At 44.5% G+C, this 20,018-nt stretch overlaps 1 protein-coding gene across 2 annotated transcripts in view; it reads right to left on the bottom strand.

Moving 5' to 3' along the window:
* The window catches only part of MUS81 (MUS81 structure-specific endonuclease subunit), a 200,623-nt gene that overhangs the window by 129,367 nt on the left and 51,238 nt on the right, over window positions 1-20,018 (bottom strand). Inside the window, exon 1 of one of the 2 annotated variants that reach the window (XM_088468350.1) lies at window positions 8,962-8,983. The exons of the other annotated variant lie outside the window; for it this stretch is intronic. The gene's annotated coding sequence lies outside the window, so the exon portion shown is untranslated. Of the gene's footprint in view, window positions 1-8,961; window positions 8,984-20,018 lie in introns of those variants that run through there. 2 annotated transcript variants of the gene reach the window in all.

Raw genomic sequence — 20,018 nt, 5'->3', positions numbered from 1 at the left:
GTATAGATGAAACTGCTTTATCCAATTTAGTTTCCAAGGATTCTTTGGAGAAATGTTGGGCAATGTCTCCACCCATTCGCTTTCTGGTGTTCGCGTTAGATCTGTTCATGGTAATGGTAGGCAACACGGATGGAGAAATAGTGAGCCAGAGTGTCCTGAACTATTAGTGCGGATATAATGGATAATAGAGAAGGTCTGGAGTGGTGTACTGAGTTAGAAGGCCTAAAAAAGAACCACAGGATAGTATGACCTCAGCGCGATCAAGGAAACATCGGTGCAACATAGAAAAAATCCCTTGTGGAAATGGAAGGAGGATGGAGGGTCAGAAGACACTAACAGGGAGAACGGAGAGGCCGGTCACAAAAGGTCAGCAGGGACAAATATATAAATAAAATCAACAGCAGGCAGGTCAACTGGTGGTTGAGTGATGTAGTTGCTTGTAGAGGGGTGACTTGCAAATTGATCAGCCCGTAAGCAGCAGTAAATCTGGATAGGAGATTGGGGAGAGGCCAAGATGGAGCCTCCCAGTAAATTATAATATAGAGCAGAGCAGCTTAGAAGACTGTGAAACAATCAGTAATCAAGTATCCCCTCTGCCTCACCTCAGGTATGGCAGAATGCAGGAGGTAGCGGGTGTAACAGGATCCGTGTGAGAGGCACTGTCAGGAGAACCAATTAGGCACTCCAGCCACTAGAGTGAGTCACAGGCTGTGGCTGTGCTGATGGTCGGGGCTGTTCTGGAGATCCTGCAAAGGTAGTAGTGGCAGCCAACAGGGAGATTGCCCGGGACCTAGTAGCAGGTGCAGCAGTAGTCGGGGGTACAAAGGAGGCAGAGACCGCCCTGAGAGATGGCCCTGGGGATTCCCAGATGCAGCACGAGGTTCCGTTCCCGGGGGCTGTGTTCCGGTTTGAGCGGATGTAGCAAGCCCAGGGAGTGACTGGAGCAGGCCCTGATGGTAGTGGGGACTGCTGCAGAGCCTCCGGACAGGTCACGAGTACCGGTTAAAGAGTATGAAAAGAATCCGCACCGATCCTTATATTAGTGTATTTATTTAAGCTTACCCTTTCTACTATATCTCTATATAGATGTTCAACTATTATTGTCGATCCTATTCTTTCCGTTTTTAACGGAGAATAAATGTAGAAAAAGGTGCTACCCTGCTCACCAAAGTACTTAGATAAAAAAAGAGAAAAAAGATGTGAGACTGTCGGGTGCACTCTCGGGTATTTGAGGGCAGGTGCTCAGCTCCAATATTGTTGATGTAACAGAAGCAACATAGAAAAAATAATAAAAAATAACTTTTATTCAATACTTATTAAAATGGAAATTACTTCCATAACATTTATAATTAAAAGATAGAATATAGTGCAAAAAGTAAGAAAAAGTGATAAATAAAATTTATAATGAGGCCGCTGAGTCAGTAATTTATATTATCAGTATATATTCTGATTAAGCGCTGCATAAAGTACACATTGCTGCTCATTTATTATGTAACTTTAGTGTTGCTGTTCGTCAGAGCAGAGCCAATTCACTGTTTCTTTAATCGATAGTAGCTCCAGTTGGCTTATTGTTACAATGTATCATGACTCTTGCGATTATGTCAATAGAATCTACTTAGCAATGTTCAAATAAACAATTACTTTAATAATGATCTACTTCGCTGTATATAAAGTTAATTGAATGTCATTACAGATACTTCACATATACACATGATACACTGCTGCTATAGTGTACATTTGTGTCTTAACTGTATATAGTCGTTGCACAATATATTTGGGTTATTATCACCCTCTTCTTTATTATAGACCTGATGATCAGCAGCTAAATGTGTGTTGATAATAAACACATAAAAAAGTCTGCTTAATGCAGCTTGGATTAAGACAGCTATCTTTTGTAACGTAGCTTATCCCTGGGGTTGATTATGATGTATAAACGGCAGTTGCCGTGGCTCTAATAGCGATAATTCCCCGAGTTAGGATCAGTGTATCATGTGTATCAACAGCGATATTTCTAAGACAGCTTTAATTTTGCTGTTCCTTAGAGCAGAACCAGTTCACTGTATCTTAAATCGATTCTTACAATGTATCATAACCCTTGTATCGGGTTGTATCAATGAAATCTGCTCAGCAATAATTAAACAATCAATTGGATGATGGTCTATTTTGCTGTGTATATAATTAATTGAATGTCATTACAGACACCTCACACACATACATGTTATACTGCTGCTGTGATGTACGTTTGTGTTCTCACAGTCTATAGTCACTGCACAGTGTATAATTGGGTTATTGTCACCCTCCTCTTCAATATAGACCTAATGATCAGCAGCTAGATGTGTATGGATGGTGAACACATTATGGTGCATGCTTCATACAGCTAAAATCAGACGCTTATCCTTTGTAGCGTGGCTAATCCCTGGGGTTTGTTAGCATATGAACGGCAATTGCCTCGACTCTAATAGCACATATTCCCCGAGCCAGGATCTGTGTATAATGTATTTCAACAGCGATATTTGTTATAACAGCGCTTAACTAAAATTCAAAGGGGACTCGTACGTCCACGTGACCCAGCGGTCTCAGATGCCTATGCGCATTTCGCCGGATGTCCGGCTTCCTCAGGGCAAGCCGAGCGCTCTGCCCTCCTTGGTTTAAAAAGGTGTTCCTAGGCAACCGTCGTTAGGGGGCGTGTTTGTCCTATCTTTCATGAGTATTCTCCGCTACTGTAAGTATTCCGTCCTCTATCTAGGTTGTGAATACGTTAATCATTTCTCACATTTTCTAAAAAATCCCTAGGTGATTCATCACCACTATATATTGGATTCAAAACATAGTGGATCCTTAACTATTTTAATGCCCTTCTATACATCATTATTCTATATAAAAATGTTATAGTCACAGTTGACCCATTAACAATCGATTCTACCTACTACATATGATTATAAAACCCTATAACTTATAAATTCGATAGTCCCCTAATGTTTGTTATATATTGTACTACATTTAAAGGCAAATAGAAGCCTAGAATAAATTCCAATTATGCCGCAATAAATTCAATATTAACTAGATATATATACTATGTTGAGAAAGTGAAAAAAATAAATATAAATAAAAAATTATATTAGTACAAAAGTGTCATCTTATGGATGTGTAAAAGTGCCCAAAAAATATATTTAGATAGTATTTTTATTAATTACATTGTTATGTCTTTCTATTATGCTCAACACAATTTGAAAGAGACAGTGATAAGTACTAAGTTAGGTGTAATGTGAGAACTGTGATAATTATAAATAAGAGAATATATTAAATTAGTAAAAATAAAAATAAAAATCAAGGTGAATACACTCAATAAAATACAAAAGTGAAGAAATATCATTATACTAGTGCTTCCATTGTTCATAAGTCTCACAGAGTAAATATGTGTGTTCTAATGATTCCAAATTGTTGCGGAACAGAAGAATAATAATTGACACTAATTAATAACTAAACTTAATTATTTAATTATGTTAAACGTGATTACGGAGAATTCTTACATACATAATATATAATATATAAGTGTTTTGTTGTGTTAATAGGTCTTTTGTTGTTATTTCAGAAAAAGTAGTACAGAAGAACAAATATTGGTAGTTAATTTCTATTGCTTTAATGTTAAGATTTTCCAGTTGTATAAAAATTAAATATATGAGGAACATATTTATCCAGATTGGGGTATAATACTTTTAAATCTCCCAGAAGACAATTTTCTCTATTATATATGTACCTCACTTTTTTTTTTCATTCTTTATATGCAGCAGTAGCTGCTCCTAACTATCTTTCACACTGCACTTTTCTTACTATGGCGGTGCCCTGGGGCAGCTTAGCTGGGCTAGTTTGGGGTGTCCTGCACTCTGGATTTGAATCGTTGTATGTTAGGGACCTACCCTACAGAGGTTACCTGGATATGGTGGGTAGGCCCATAACCTTGGCCAAGATTATGCTAAAAACCTCTATTGATTGCAAAATTGTATTGCATTTATATATTATTAATAATTTGGAGTTGTGCACCTGAGATTTGTCTGTTTTTGTGCCTACAATTAGTCTCATCAGGTAGCACCTCCCATTATATATATTCAGGGTGTGCAGTCCAGAAACCTTCCCATATACTCCATTTAATGTGCTTTATTGCACACCTGAGGGAAAGGAGACGCCCTCAGTCTGGATTAGCACCCCTACCTTATTGGTTTAAAAGCATGGAGTCTTGTAATGAATATGCACACTGGTATTAGGCACAATTCTAGGTAAGTCCTACAAGTTTTATATACTGTAGTGCAACTTTGGTTCATTTTTGGGGCATGGGGCCCCCTGGATTGCCTTTGTTGATCTGTTTCAGGGCACCGCATTATAACACATTTTTCTTTTATGACACATTTTAACCCTTCACTGTTTGTTTATTATATATGTACCTCACTTTTTTTTTTTCATTCTTTATATGCAGCAGTAGCTGCTCCTAACTATCTTTCACACTGCACTTTTCTTACTATGGCGGTGCCCTGGGGAAGCTTAGCTGGGCTAGTTTGGGGTGTCCTGCACTCTGGATTTGAATCGTTGTATGTTAGGGACCTACCCTACAGAGGTTACCTGGATATGGTGGGTAGGCCCATAACCTTGGCCAAGATTATGCTAAAAACCTCTATTGATTGCAAAATTGTATTGCATTTATATATTATTAATAATTTGGAGTTGTGCACCTGAGATTTGTCTGTTTTTGGATCTACTTTTGTGGCGGGGGACTAGTGAGAGCCGCGCTGTGTCGGTGTCTGGAATCAGGGGCGGGAGACGGGGGACACGCAGCTGGGTCTTATACTTACTGCGCTCCCTTGCTCCCGATAAAGACACACACTCCGTGATGCTGCGGCGGTGAGGAGCTATCAGGTGCTTTTAACAGAAGCCCAGTGCACTCCTGCCTAACTCTGAGTCGGGGCACCAGGGACCCGAAGTATACTGCTGGAGCACAGCTAATAGTGTCCAGCTCCTTAGGCACTGTCTTTTAAACTGAGAGCTGGTGGGGCATAGAGGGGGAGAAGCTTCACACTTCTAAATTATTTAACGTGCCAGCTCCAATTATCTACGCCTCTATACCCCAGTGTACTAAGCTTCCAGTGTCCCCTAGTGGATGAAAGAGAAATAAGCTTTTTTGGCGAAATAATGCACCCCAAATTTAATGAAAGTATTTATTTAAACGAACAAAGATTGCTTTTTATCATTTATTAAAATTTTTTAGTCTCCTCAAATTACCCCAAAAGCCTATTTTTTCAACTTTTTTTGCATTTTCTGTTTAATTCCTTTGTAATTTAACAAAATTCTACAGCTTTTTACATTTATTTAACCTTTTTTAAAAAAAATGCACATATCAGCCATTTGACAACTTTTAAAAGCGTACAGTGCTCTCCTTATGCCTACTCTTCTATATGATTCTGCTAACAAAGTTTTTTTGGAGTCCAGGAAGGTCTCCCCACTTTTTCATGCTATTTTCCCTATGTAGGAAGGGGCCCTAGACTGCACACCCTGAATACATATATATATATATATATATATATAATGGGAGGTGCTACCTGTGGAGACTATTGTTGCAAACACAAAAGGAAGAATTACAGATGCACAACCCCAACACTCCAACATTACTCATTATATATAGTAATATATTTTGCAATAGAATTTTGCAAATAATAAAATAGAGGTTTTGGCCATGATTATGCCAAAACCTCTAAAAAAAAGCACCAAATCGTGTGGCCGGGACTGCCATTAGCTGTCGGAGAGTTCAAGGGAAATCGTATGGTGAATCGCATCTTATGTTGGTCGTACTAGTGTATGGCCAGCATTAGACTGAACTGATCATCTTCCCATCCTTCCGCATAACCTCACTTCCCACAATTTCATTATCTATTGAGCGGCACAACCATCTCCTCTAGCCCCCAAGTGTGCTGTCTTGGAGTTTTCCTTGACTCCTCCCTCACCTTCAAACCACACATTCAGTACTTTTCGCAGTCCTGCCGTTTCCATCTCAAAAATACTTCCAGGATCAGACCCTTTCTCACCCTGCATGCTACCAAGACCCTCATCCACTCACTGGTCATCACCAGATTGGACTACTAACCTCCTCCCAGAGAGGAGAGGGCTCCGATTGGGCCCCCTCTTCTCCAGTGGTAGACTCTGGCATTTTGCCAAAGTCTACTGCGCATGTGCAGGTCTCCGGGAACATGGCACCCGCACCATGATCACGAGACATCTCTACAATATGCATACGTGACTCACCGGATAATGGCAGCAGTGGCCATTTTCCCCATGATTGCTGCGGCTTTGCAGTCAGCACCCGGCCAACGGAGCTGTAAGCCATATTTATGTGGGTGCAGGGTGTGTGGTCTCCCCTGGCCCAGGGGCCTGTGGGCACCGCACACCTTGCACCCATTATGGGAACGCCAGTGCCTCCACCTTTCTGGCCTCCCTGACTCCCTCATCTCTCTCCATTCTCCAATCTATCGTCAATGCTGCTACCCAGCTCATCTTCCTCTACAAATTTACTACATCTGGCTCCCCTTCCCTTTCAGAACCTAATTCAAGCTTCACACTCACAAAGTCCTCAACCATTCCTCTCCCAGTTGCATCTCTGACCTTATCTCCCTTCCCACACCTGTCGGCCCTCTTCGCTCTGATAATGATCGCTGCATCTCCTGCCAAGTGATTACTTCTTTCCACTACCACCTCGAAGAGTGTGCATGTGCTGCTTCCTACCTCTTGAATTCTCTACCTCTCCCTGTCAGACTCTCCACTCCTCTGCAAAACTTCAAGCGGGCTCTCAAAAACCACTTCTTCATCAAAGCCTTCCATTTCTCATCCTAACACTCAGTCCCATGCTCACTATCTACCTCATCTGTGTCACCCCTGTCTGTCTACCCCAATCCTTCAGAATGTAAGCTTTCATGAGCAGGGCTCTCCTTCCCCATGTGCTTTTCCTTCCCTTACTATTACTTATGGAACCTAACCCTTGACTTTTGCCACCATACTACTTATTATGACTGTTGATGCAGCAATGTTTATATACCATGTACTTGTCTTGCTATGTCTTATAGTGTAAGTCACTGTTCTCTTATTCTGCTCAATTGTTTATGTACTTTGTTAGGCACTGCAGAACTCTTGTGGCTACATATAAATAAAGGATAATAATAATTTCGTTTTTTATTTACTAATTACCTTGAAACTAGCTGCTGCTATTAATTAATCGCATGAATAATATTTACATATGTAGAATATTTTTTCTATACTAACAATTTTGTTTAATTATCGCCAAGGATACTGTTTTTTATAGTCACTGAGAAGTGGCCAACTCTTGAAGACAAAATGTATTCTATTATGTCTAAAGCTGTCCATCCACTAAACAATTATCTGTCAGATATCTGTCCAATCTGGCTGGTTGGAATAAAAACCTGGTAATGTATGGGAACAAATGACAGTCGATCATATGGTTTTAAACACTGGAAACCGGGCAAAAAACAATTGTTCAAAAATGTTAAATTTGTGTGTTTTAAGCAATTTGTCTGAACGACCATTTTTAACTGTTTTCCAATGTTTGTGAGCAAATGGTCGATTGTCATTTGCTCCCATACATTACCAGATTTTCATTTCAACCAGCCAGATTGGAGAGATATCTGACAGATAATTGTATAGTGTATGCCCAGCATCAGGAAAGAGCAGCTCACAAGGTAGGATCTGCACCACAGCCGTCGTGTATTATAATTATTTTTGTATTTGTTAGCTTGTCTTAATAAATTATTAGAGGTGGAAATCAACGATTTGTTTCAAGCAGGCAGTGTGGCTGTAGATGCTTTGTGTGCACTGTGAATCAGGCCTAATATTATACTGTTGGAATATTAACTGTTATCACAGGTGTTCTCCACCTGTCTCAGTGCTTCTCATTTTCACTGTGCTGCAGACAATATAAAGCTAAAGTATCCTTAATTAACTCACAGGTGTCTATACAGCTAATTAACCATTAATTCATAGGAGTCCTCTTACTAATTAGAGGAGAAATGTGCCATTGCTGACTGTAACATTGTACCAGGAGGTAAACAAAAGGGACCAAGCACAGAATTTACAGCTTGCAATGTAGTGCAATAAGCAAAGTAGGGAAATAATGTCTCTTGGTAAACCAGAAAGCAATAAACATATTTAACCCCAAGTCTAGTGCTGGATGTACTAAGAAAACTAAAGGCCCCTATACATTTGCAATGTATTGGGCAAATTCCCCAATTTGCAGACGGCAGGGTCAGGGCAATAGTCAAATCCAACATGTTGGATTTCACTGTTGCCCCGACCCCGAAGGGTTGGGGAATCTGTGAAAATTTCGACTGGTGGATCTGGTCTGATCGGGGAATCTGGGAAACAGCCGGCAGATGCATGGGGCCCTTAAAACTGGTGTATTACTATTACCCAGGTGTCCATTGAACAAGGACAATGGCAGCTTGCTTACTGTGCTTACCTTGACCTCAAGACAGGATTACTACAGCACCATCTGATTTATGGCGTTGAACAAGAGCCACCAATAATAGTGTGGAAGCCAACTGTAATAGTCCTGGCCTCACAACAACAGAGTGGCCAAGCTAGTGGTACTTGCTGTAAGCACCAGGCTGACCTGAGTTTAGAGACCTCATTATTAAATAGATAAACTCTGCCCCTCGTAACATTTTAGCTGAGGAAAAAGATTCACAATGTGCATTTTTATACATATTGGAAAAGCCCAGAAAATGCCTGCCCACAGACAAGGTAACATCATAGATGCATTGGATTGCTATGTCATTCATGCATTTGAATATAATTCAGAAATCTTTTGCCTGCCATTATTTGGGAAAAACACTGTTCATTAAGCAAAGGAAAAAGTGGGATTTTAAATTAAACAGTGCCTGTGGGAAGCTTTTGTGTAAGAAACAATACCTTATTTTCTTTCTTCCCTTGTTTTCCATAGAGTGGAGATAGCATCCGTCCCGTAGTGGTCTCTGCTCTAATATATGCTTCTTGGTGCAAAATCTTAACATAACCTCTAGCCATAATATTATCACTTGTTTTATCCCAAGATAAGTACAAATCCTAAAGAGCAAAACACCGTACATTAAGGTAGACTACAGTTGTTTATTTGCTATCGCTCTCTCTCTCTCTCTCTCTCTCTCTTTTATTGGAAGTTCTTCCCTTCTATCAACTGAATTCTGCAAAGGAAAGAGAGTAGATATCTCAGTAGTGATAAAAGGAAAGGTGTGTGTATAGAATATTTTTAAAGGTTTAGTCACTGACTTCAAGCTGTGCACAGCCTAGAAGAGCAACAATGACATCTACAGGCTATTATGTACAAACTGAACCCTAGGAGATACATTGAATAAAGATTTGGAAATAACTTGAATTATGATATTAGCAGTGAGATCAGGACAACATTTGTACAGTAATTATTAATTCCTTTAAGGTTGATAAGAATGGCTTAATTCATACAAATAGATTTGGATTGCATTATCCATAAGCAGAGTGCTTGTGAGCCACAGTTTACCTGAGGCTAACACCCACAAATCCATCCTTGTGAACAAGCTCTACTTCTCTATAAATAGCTAATAAATCATACAGGGGCTGAGATTGCTGCAATTACGGCACGAAACGCAGCTACAATTTGCATTCAATAGAAAAACTACACTTGCATGTATATGCAATGCTGCAACTATCGCAAAATACGTGCACGTGGCTACCAGTATGCGCCCAGTGTACACCAGGCATACGTCATATATACTTGCGCAAGTGCTTATAGCTACTGTATTTGTTTTGTATGCAAAATGTGCATCATTTAAACGTTGAATACTTCTCTGCTACATCAGAAACAACTCCCCATCTTCCATACAAAAAAAACCCCATTTGCTAAAACATACACCCGAAAGCATAAAAAATGCCCGAACCATAAACAAAGCACCAGCGGTGCAATCGTAAACAGCCAACCACAAGCAGTACGGTGGTGCTATGGACCGCCATCATCCTTGTTATTTGCACCTGTCATCATCTACCTGCAAATAATACGGCTTTCTCAGGCATATATGTGTTTATGTCCGAGTCTGCATGTGTGTACAATTGCAAGCAGAGCCGTAACTAGGGGTGTGTGAGAGCGGTGCTGTAGCACAGGACACAGGGCTCTGGGGGCAGCATTGTAGCTGCCCCAGGCAGGGCCAGATTATAGGCAGGGCGGACGGGGCGGTCTTCCAGGGGCCCCCACACAGTAGGGGCCCCCACACTGCGGAAAACATTTCCCCATCTCTCTGCACCATCCCTGGCCGGCTCCCAGCAGCATTGCAGTATACTATATTTTTTCCGTGATGCTGCCGGGCAGGGCCGTCATTTAGGGGGTACAGAAGTCAGGTACCCTCACTGATAGGGGTTCCGCCGGCAGCCCGGCATTGATCGGGGATTGCGGACTGCTGAAGTTGAACTCTGCTCCCGGCAGCTGCTTGATGATGTTGCAACGATGCAGCCACCTGTCAGAGCAGACTCAGAGGAGCCAGCGAGAGGAAAGACAGTGACTCAGAAGATACAGTGATGGGTGAGTACACTGTACATCTTGCGCTGGAGCATAGCATAGCCGGGGATAGAGAGGACATTGGAAGAGAGTTGCGTGTCTTGTGTGGGGGGGAATACACTTAAATACATATAGAGGGTGGTGTAGGGGTTTGTGTGTAGCACATTTAAGAAGCAACTTAGGGGTGCAAAGGCTGGGCACATTTAAGAAGTTGGGAGGGGTGGGGGTCATTTAACAAACATAGATTAGGGATGGTGTTTTTGGAGCACATTACTTAACTTACAGATGGGGCAATGATGACCAAAATTAAAATAAATAGAGGGGGCACAATATAGAGCATATAGTTAGGCACATATACACATAGGGGGGCACATATACACAATCTGGAGGCACAAGCACATACCACATTTTGCCATTTTGTGTAGTGGAGGATGGAGCAGTGGGCTGGACAAAATAGGAAGACAGGAGCAAGAGAGGCTGCCTTAGAAGCTTCGCTGATCATTGGTGGTTGGACTTGGGAGAGTGGTCAGTAATCAGGAAAATTAAGCAGGACTACCATCTGTAACAGCGACGGGGCATCAATTTTATTGGTGAGGGCACCTACAATTTAGTTGCCCAGGGGCCCCCACAAGCATTAATCCGGCCCTGGCCCCAGGGCATGTGATTTGCAGGGTGCAGCCGCTTGCAGCGTCCAAGGGACGCTTCTAGCAGGCATCTTGCAAACTGGGCAGTGTTCTATTTCCTAGAGCAGGCGGCCCTCCTCCCTAGGCGTAACGTCATGACATTGGGGGCAGCACAGAGCCCTCATCTGGCCCTGATTGCAAGTCCATGTTCTTACTGTACTTGGAATCTGTCACATCGCCTGCAGCTGGCAGCGTATGAATGTGCACATTATCACCATAGTTTCTGTGGTTTGCATCACAAATTCCACAGCACCAATATAAATTAAGCTAAATAGTGTGTGATACAAATTCATGAATAAGTTGCACAGATACCACGACAAGCGGCAAAACAACAAGGACAGATTCTAAATGTAGCTGAAAGTAGTACAATAACATTTAAAAGTGCAGCATAAAACCTAATGCGTAAAGTAGGGTAGGCAAAGAGTGGGCAGACATGAGACATATGCTAGATTGGGCCCTTCGTGTAAGAGCTTACAATCTTGGACCCACACTTCTGAAAATGCGCAGAACGATTACACGCACTATACGTTATGCTAACTGGCGTAGTGCATACTCTGCATCAGGCCCACAGAGATCAGTCAATCTACAAAAATACAAAATAGAACAGAAAGTCTCTAGTTGCACCTATCTATGCAGCCTTCCACGACTATATACAAAAAGTATCACTAACACTGTTAGACCACAGAAAATACCAATGTCGGTATAAAGTCATATAGGCAACAGAAATGAATATGTCCCTTCTGATTCAGGTGATAATGTCGATGCAGCAATATCTTCTACAGCCTCAGGATATCAGTAGAGTCATAGAAAGGAACAAAAAAAAATCACAATAGTATATTATCCCCAGAACAATGTATTTATGTAGAGAGAGAGAAAATAAATGTGGTATCCAAAGGCTTGTCACCACACCGGGGGTTTATAATGTCATCTCTTGTAGGCGTTGCCTATTCCACCCAGGGTAACCTATGTAGCACACCCAAAGTGACAGCCTCATCTGGTACCTTTCATGGGTGGGTTATCAAGCCTGTGGAATTACCAAAATTGGCTGCACCAACCCTGTATTAAAGTCGTTCTCCCTGTTATGTTCACTGTGGGCCTGATTCAGACCCGGTCGCAAGTGCTGAGCGCTCGCAACCGGGTCGATGGTGGCCCAGAATGCATGCGCGAGACCCGGATAGCGACGGGTCTCGCACCAAAGGGGGCGTGCTGTCGATGTTGAGTGACAGCACGCCCCCTTTGGTGGGTGGGCCGGGGGGGGTGGCTGCCCAGACGGAGGCGTTCCCATGAGAACGCCTACCGTCTGGGGGCGGCACCACTGACATCACAAGTGATGTCAGTGGGAGAGCTTTCGGCTCTGTTTGAGCCGAAATCTCTCTGGGGCTTGCGGCAACGAGACCCTACCACAAGGGTCTCGTCGCAAGCCCGATGGTCGCGATGGTCTTGACCATCTTCCTGGCCGCTCGCTATAGCTGTGGGTGGTCACCCACAGCTATGCGAGCGGCCAGGAGGCCGTTCTTCAAAAAAAAAAAAAAACGTCCCTGATTCAGAGCGAGCGCTTTGTCAGAGCGACCGGCTCTGAATCAGGGCCTGTGTTCATTGTTTTTCGGTTTGTTTTCTTCTTGCCAAACCTCTGTGCTATGCTTCTGATACAGTGACTTTAAGTTCTGCTTCAGAAGTGCGCTGTATAGATAAAATTTGTATAATTGCCCTTAACATAACACACTTACAGGCCAAAGGAGTGATCAAAGTACATACATTTGTTATGGTTCAAACAACCTCCACTAAAGCCAGGACATACCGCATCCCATTAGGTTATGCACTTAGAAGAAAAACATTAAAATACTCTCCTGGAACCTGCGGTAGGATCTCTATTTTTCAGGTAGCCTCCCGCACCCCTGGAGAAGTAGGCACTCATCCCGCCCATTTACTAAAGAGGTGGTTAGAATGGGGAGAAGCTTACCTGGAATTGGCTGGACCGGGGACGAGGCCTAATGAAGCGATTACATAATAATCGCTTCATATGGCCCCGCCTCTATTTAAATATGCATAAATTGCGTCATTTTGAAGTGAGGGGCAGGTACTAATGAGGCTAACAGCCTGACCTGGCTCCACTGCTTCTTCTCTCCGGGCTTCTCCCAGAGCAGAACATATCAAGGTAGACAAGTATGTCCATTAACATGGAGAATTTCTGTGTATAACAGCCACGTAAACACTCTGTAACAGGTCTTCCGATCAGTGCTCCATTACAGATGTGCACCAGGCAGAAAATATACACATCTTGATAGTGTGATAACGTTTACTATAGACATAAGCAGTGGTGGCACTGGTGTCGGTATCACCCAGTGTGGCCTCACTGGGAGGAGGCATGGCTGCACAGTACACTCCCGGTTTCAACACTATGGGGGGCATTCTGACGTTCTGCCCCCAGAGACTTTCCCTGCACTGCCGTCTACTCCTCAGTGACCGAGAGCCAGGTGCTGCACTGTGATGTTAGTGTGCAGCGCCCAGCTCCCTGTCACTAAGGAGAAGCCGGCATTTGGAAGTCACCTCCTCGGAGGGTGACACCAGGTGCGGTCCGCATCCCCTTAGTGATGCCTCTTGATATGACCTCATATGAAAACAATGACAGAAAACTCACACAAAGTCCCCAAAAAATCCTAAAAGAAAGATGCCAGGGTGCCTACCAGACATATGATGTAATATAAGGCGTCCAAATGTACAGCAACAGCCGCAGTTGCTCAGGCCCTGGCGAGTGACTGCATAAGGACATCAGACATCAGCCGAGTAGGTGACACTGTATCTGGAACGCTGGGCCTGATTCAGACCCGCTCGCGAGCGCTGTGCGCTCGCAAGCGGGTCGATGGTGGCCCAGTGCACATGCGCACAACGGAGCTGGCTCCGTCGTGCGCATGCGCGAGACCCGGATATCGACAGGCAAACTGTCGCTCCGGGTCTCGTACCAAAGGGGGCGTGCTGTCGATGTTGAGTGACAGCACGCCCCCTTTGGTGGACGGGCCGGGGGAGTGGCTGCCCAAACGGAGGCGTGACCATAGCGACCATCTTCCTGGCCGCTCGCTATAGCTGTGGGTGGTCACCCACAGCTATGCGAGCGGCCAGGATGCCGCTCTAAAAAACAAGAAGACCGGCCCTGATTCAGAGCGAGCGCTCTTTCAGAGCGTCTGGCTCTGAATCAGGGCCTCTGCCCTCTGGAGGCAGCAATGGGGTGGCGACACAGAGCATCACAGAAAATGGGGGTGTCGGCCCTGTTTTCAGGGCATGTCGAAGCCAGTGGCTCACTGGCCCCCAGCAGTGTGATTTTCCTGATTGTTACTCAGATGTCGATACCGTCGGATGCAGCATGGGCTCATAGAAGCCGGCAGTGGGAGTATATTTATTTAAGACGCCTACTGCGACTTTTGCAAAATGTAGCACAGCCACTGCGTACAAAGACACAGCTGCTGGACTACTGCGTCAGGCCGCTCATTGAAACTGTTGCACAGCGAGGGAAACACTGGTCAGATAAATTATCTGTAACTGTATTTGCTAAATTTTCCAGGCTAGCACTGCTAAAGAGCTTTTAGGGCGATATGTAATAGGGTGCGATTTTACTAAAGTGGTGTGATTCCAGCATATTTATTGTAATAGACTGTGAGTGCATACAACTCATCCCTATACGTTTTCAGTGCACCACAACACGCCCTTCAGATGTTTCTAACGTTAAACATACAACATGCTGGATGTAAAAATCAGTGAGTTGTACACTTGCAGGAATTGCGGAATTGCGACAGAATAACTTGCCAAACAATAAATAGGTCAGAGGGTAGCGAGATCACTATGCTCCATCTGTTTAAATATTGTGAAAAAAAGTAATTAAATGAAAAAAATCTCGGCACTATTGCTTTTGCCTAATCTGGTATTGGAAAAATCAGGGGTACAAAGAGCATGCGGTCACCCAAATGTTTTATTACCAAAACTATATTTGACCCACCACACCATGATCCACCAGCCCTAGGCCTGTTGGCAACAGGGCTGGTTTCCCCAGGGGCGTAGGGCCTGCAGAAAAAATAAATTGTCCACCCCCCTATTCCTCCTGGGTACAACCAGCCCTATTGCCAATAGCACTAAAGGGTTTATTTACTAAAAGTTGAGTTCTCAAACTCAGCGCTTCTGATCATGTTTAAGGCTGAAATTTAAAAGGGAAATACTATTACTAGCAAAATACGGCTAGTAATGGCCTGCGGCATGGCCCTTTGCAATTTCGGGCATAGATAATCGGAAGCGCCAGGTTTTAGAACCCGATACTTAGTAAATAAACCCTTAAAGACTCTTCTCTGAACTCCCTGGACTTTGGGTACAAAGGTAATCGTTTTAAGTATAAAAATAATTACCATTCGAGTATAAATTTTGTTTTTTTACAGGTGGGCTACTGGCCCCAGCAAGGCTGCCGAGGCATGATGACACTTGGAGAACTACATCAAGGGCCTGCTGGCACCTGTAAAAAAATAAAAACGGACAGGACACACATCGTATAAAAAATGTAAAATAAAACTATTACAAAACACTCCCCCACACCCCTCATTTACCCATTTACTAACTAGATCCTCTGGGATAGGTGCGCCTTGTTCCACGTGGGCATCCTGTTTCATGCAAGCATCCCAGGTACTTGGCAAAAATGAAATTCCCTCATAGATGACACTACTAGTCTCTTGTGGGGACGCTTTGTCCCCCCAATTTTTCCAATCCCAGCATAGGCTGAAGTGCTATTACTGGTTATGTAAAGGTTATTACCTATGCTTTTTTCTTTGTTTAATAATAGAATGTTTCCAGCAAACACACTGGAACACGGAAACATGCTGGAATTTCGTCAAGTCTGTCTTCAAAACCTGCCACACATCGCTGGACGGTTGCCGAGTAAGCCTCAAACTTGCAACCTATTACATTTAGTGAGTTTAAGCTCCAACTCGTACAAGATTCCAGTGAGTTTAATCTCGCTGAAAAATGAGAGATATGGTAAGAACTTACCCTTGTTATCTCTCTTTCTTCGAGGTCCACAGGGGGTCGACAAGGTTGACCTTGGTGTATAGGTTGGGAACCAAATCCGGGCACCACGGAGTTAAAGCTTTCAACTCCCAGGATGCACTGGCTCCACTCTCCCTATAACCCCGCCCCCAAGCCAGAGGCACCTCAGTTTGTAAGTAGCCAAAGGCCGGAGGAGGAAAGAAAGAGAGAGAGAGAAGACTGGAACACTCAAGAACCATACTCACAGAGAAGGAGACGGGAAACCGATGACCAGTAACACAGCCCATATGAGGCCAAGTGAGTCAGGGCGGGTGCCCTGTGGACCCTATGGACTTCAAAGAAAGAGAGATAACAAGGGTAAGTTCTTACCATATCTCCCATTATCTTCTTCAGGGTTCATAGGGGGTCCACAGGGTTGACCTTGGGGATATCCCAAAGCAGTCCTTATAAAGGGTGGGGACGCTCCTGTGCTGAGAGGAGAATCCGTCGCCCAAAGGAAGCATCCTGAGAGGCAAAGGAATCCAATGCAGAGAACCTTAGAAAGGTCTGAACAGAAGACCACGTGGCCACCTTGCAAGGCAGAACAGCCGAGGCGCCACAGCGAGCACCCCCACGAGGGGTCCACAGCCCGAGTAGAATAAGCATCAACAGAAACAGAAAGGCCTTCCTATGAGTTGGCGCCTGAGATAGTCATATGAAGCCATCTAGCCAATCTCTGTTTATTAGCCGGACATCCTTTCCTGTGAAATCCATAGACCACAAATAAGGAGTCTGATTTCCTGAAGGAACTTGAACGGACCACGTAAATCGTGAGAGGCCGGACGGACCACAGTCAATGAGGCCACCCCAGCCAAGAGGACTGGAGACTGAAATGTCGGTACAAAAAGTTCCTGAATAATATGGAACTTAAAAACCACTATAGGAAGAAACACAGGGCAAGTGCGACTCACAACCCTGTCTTGGTGATATATCCAGAAGAGGGAGCCACATGAGAACGCTCCCAATTCCGACACTCTCCTGGCAGATGCAAATGCCATAAGAAAGAGAGTCTAAGCCACAAATCACGTAAGGGCTATCAAAACTAGTGGTTTAAATGGAGGCCCCAGGAGGGCACGAAGAACCACCGCCAAATCCCAAGGAGCCCCTAGGTGGGATAAAGGGAGGTAGAATCCAGAAAACACCCTGAAGGAGGGTCTGGATACCCAAGAGTGGAGCAATTGCACATCCGAACTATACTGACAGTGCAGAGATCCGCACTTTCAGGGAGGCCAGGCGGAGGGCTAGACCCAAGCCAGCTGGAAGGAATGCCAGAACTTCTGGAAATCCTAAACACCTGAGGATCGTAGCTTCAGGTACGATAGCATAAGAATTATGTATGCCACATTGTGTGGTAGACCCCAGCAAAAGCTGGCCTACGCGCTCTAAACATCCCGATGATGACAGAGCCAGAGAAGCCTTAGGACCACAGTAGGGACGCAGTCAAAGACAAATGATCCAGGTCCAGGGAAAGGCAAGGACCCTGAGACAACAGGTTCGGATATTGAGGCAGCAGGAACGGAGCGTCAATGGAGAGACTCCGAAAAGTACCAGTGACGTCCGGGTCAATCTGGAGCCACCAGCAGGACAGTACCTCCATCTCGATTGAACTTCCAAAGAACTCGAGGAAGAAGGGAGACCGGAGGAAACAGGTACACATTTTTGGAAGGTTAATTTCACTGACAACGCGTCACCAAAGGTTGCTTCAGTACCTCTAGTTCTGGACCCTAACACCGGCAGTGGGTGATAGAGTCAGGAGGCCATGAGGACCACCTCTGGGATGCCCCCTCTGCTCACTAGGTGTTGAAACCTCTCTTGGAGAAGAGACCAGTCCCTGGGATGCACGTTGTGATGGCTGAGGAAGTCCGCTTCCCAATTAAGAACTCCTGGAATGAACACTGCAGAGATGGCTGGGAAGAGACCCTTGGTCTATGTCAGAATGTGTGACATTCCTGTCATTGCTGCCCAACTACGAGTGTCTCCTAGATGTAAGCCACTGTTGTGACATTGTTGGACTGAATCTTTACAGGTTTACAAGTATGTGTTAGGCCAGAGCGAGGGCCCAAGATAGCTTGAAGTTCCAATAAGTTGATTGGCAGGGCGGAATCGACAGACATCCAACTGCCCCGAAAGGAGTGCGGACCGGTCACTGCCCCCCAGAGACTGGCGTCCGTTGTAAGGATTACCCTAGATGAGATGGCCATAGCCACCCAGATAGAGACAGACGCACCTCCGGAGAGGGCATCATCGTCTGAACAGTGATCCGATGGAGAAACCCATTCCATCTGAAGAGGATCAGTTTTTGCAAAGGCCTGGAATGGAACTGAGCATAATCCATCCTTCTGTAGACACCCTGAATTCCAGAACCCGCATTACAGAGTGTAATGACACTTGTCAACTGTGGAGACATCCGCGCACTCGTAGTTGAAGAGTGGAGATCTTGTCTGACGTCAGAAGGATTCTCCGATCTCTGTGAGAGATTCAGAGAGGACTTTTTCCCAGTTGACTAACGATTCGTGCTTGTGAAGGAAAGCAACGGTTAACTGGAAATGGCTTTAAAGCACCTTGGTTATCCTGCTAAGAGCAGGAGGCCATCCAGATACAGGAGCAGTCAGATACCCTGAACAGGTGGGCTGTCATAAAAGCCAAAAATCTGGTAAACCCCAGTGGGGCTGTGGACAGTCCAAAGGGCAGAGCCCATAAATTGAAAGTGTTGCTGTGGCTCAGCAAACCTGAGCTAACGCTGATGAGAGGGCTCTATAGGTACCTGTAGGTACGCGTCCTGAATATCCAATACCATAGAGTCCCCAGGTTCCATAACTCGGATGATGGAGCGTAGGGGTTCCCTCCTGAACCTAGGCACCTTTAGGAATTGGTTCAGGGATTTTAGATAGAGGATAGGCCAATGAGGACCATTCGGCCTCTGCACCAGAAAGTAGAATAACCAGTCCCTCGCTGAGATAGTGGGGCTGGCATAATTACCCCTGCTTACTGCAAGGACTGTATAGCTTTCTGGATTTGTAAGGTCTTGTTCTGGTCTGAAGACGGGCCTGTGTAACAAAACATGTGGGGCGTCCGTCTGAGCAATGAGAGGGCATACCCGTGAGAGACTTCAACTCTTACCCAAGCATCTGTGGTGACTTGACACCAGCACTGGGTGAACTGAAAAAGTCGATATCTCACTCTGGGATCCCCCAGATGAAGACCTGTCCCGTCAGGCTGAAGGTTTATCCTTAGGTTTAGAACCAAGGCGTCTGGATGTCCAGGTCTGCTCGGTACCGGGTATGACGGCCCTCGTGGAGGCTGACAGCCTAGGAAGAGACTGGCCTTTAGGCTGTCCCTGAGGACAAAAAGACTTAACAGATTTAGTCCGAGGCCTTGTAGTGGGAGTAGCTGAAGGCGGAAATTTGCCGTTAGTGATACTGCCAACGTTGCTACAATCTTGTCAAGGTCAGGACCAAACAAGATCTCCCCAATATAGGGTATCCATTTTAAGGCCTATCTTGGAGTCCACATCTGCCTTACATGAGCCATAGGGTAGGGCGGTGGATACAGTCGCAGCCGTTAGGAGACTGGCATCCGATGTTGTTACTCCAACATATGAAACTGCATTTTGAATGTGAGCAACAAAGGCATCTGATCCCCAGAAGTTTTTGAAGGAAAAAGTTCTACAAATGCATCAGCCCAGCACTTAATAGCATTAGCCACGC

This window comes from Taudactylus pleione, unplaced genomic scaffold (assembly GCF_031769625.1).
Source record: "Taudactylus pleione unplaced genomic scaffold, aTauple2 ptg000085l, whole genome shotgun sequence".
Taxonomy (NCBI): Eukaryota; Metazoa; Chordata; class Amphibia; order Anura; family Myobatrachidae; genus Taudactylus; species Taudactylus pleione.
This window is presented reverse-complemented; position numbering and strand designations above follow the sequence as displayed.